Here is a 650-nt window from a genome sequence, read left to right as displayed (position 1 = left end):
AAAAATGTAGAACGCTTCACGATTTTGCGTGTCATCCTTGCGCAGGGGCCATGCTAATCTTCTCTGTATCGTTCCAATTTTAGTATATGTACTGCCGAAGCAAGTACATCTGCTTACACTCTCAGTTGGGTATATATGTTGCTGTCACAAAACTACAAAACTGTGTCGTCTTGGACCATTAGGCGTCTAGCATAATAATTAATATTTTTGATAAATATGCAACTTTACTAATTTATTACGCAAAGAGAAAGTATTAATTTACATGAATTGTACATAAATAATTAGTTATGATTGATCACAATATGAATTTATTGTGTTTAAATACCGTTACCTCGCGAAGACTGATCGGCTACGGAGGTGCTGCGACCTAGCGGCGTCGCATGCAGTCACAGCAGTCACGGCTATTAAAAGAACGAGAGCGAGCCAAACCCGCGCGTATTTGCCGTAATTATCTCTGTACGTGTTATACAGATATTACTTTCACAAAAGGAAATTCATAATTTTTCTACGGAGTAAAGTTCATAAAACACTCGCCATTGAATCAAACTAAATATAGACCTATTAAATATCCTAACTTATGTTATAAAGTGGAAAGTACAGTAAGGTTTGTTTGTTACGCTTTCATGCGTAAACTACTGGACCGATTTTAC

General features: G+C 36.8%; 1 non-coding gene across 1 annotated transcript; it reads right to left on the bottom strand.

The window, feature by feature from the left end:
- Positions 1 to 107, bottom strand: LOC124361588. The gene has a single exon (XR_006922345.1). It is a non-coding gene; the product is annotated as a U6 spliceosomal RNA (small nuclear RNA).
- Positions 108 to 650: the final 543 nt, after the last annotated feature.

The sequence above is a fragment of the Homalodisca vitripennis genome, chromosome 4, assembly GCF_021130785.1.
Source record: "Homalodisca vitripennis isolate AUS2020 chromosome 4, UT_GWSS_2.1, whole genome shotgun sequence".
Classification (NCBI taxonomy): Eukaryota; Metazoa; Arthropoda; class Insecta; order Hemiptera; family Cicadellidae; genus Homalodisca; species Homalodisca vitripennis.
The sequence above is the reverse complement of the archived record's forward strand: the minus strand, read 5'-3'. Positions and strand labels throughout refer to the sequence as shown.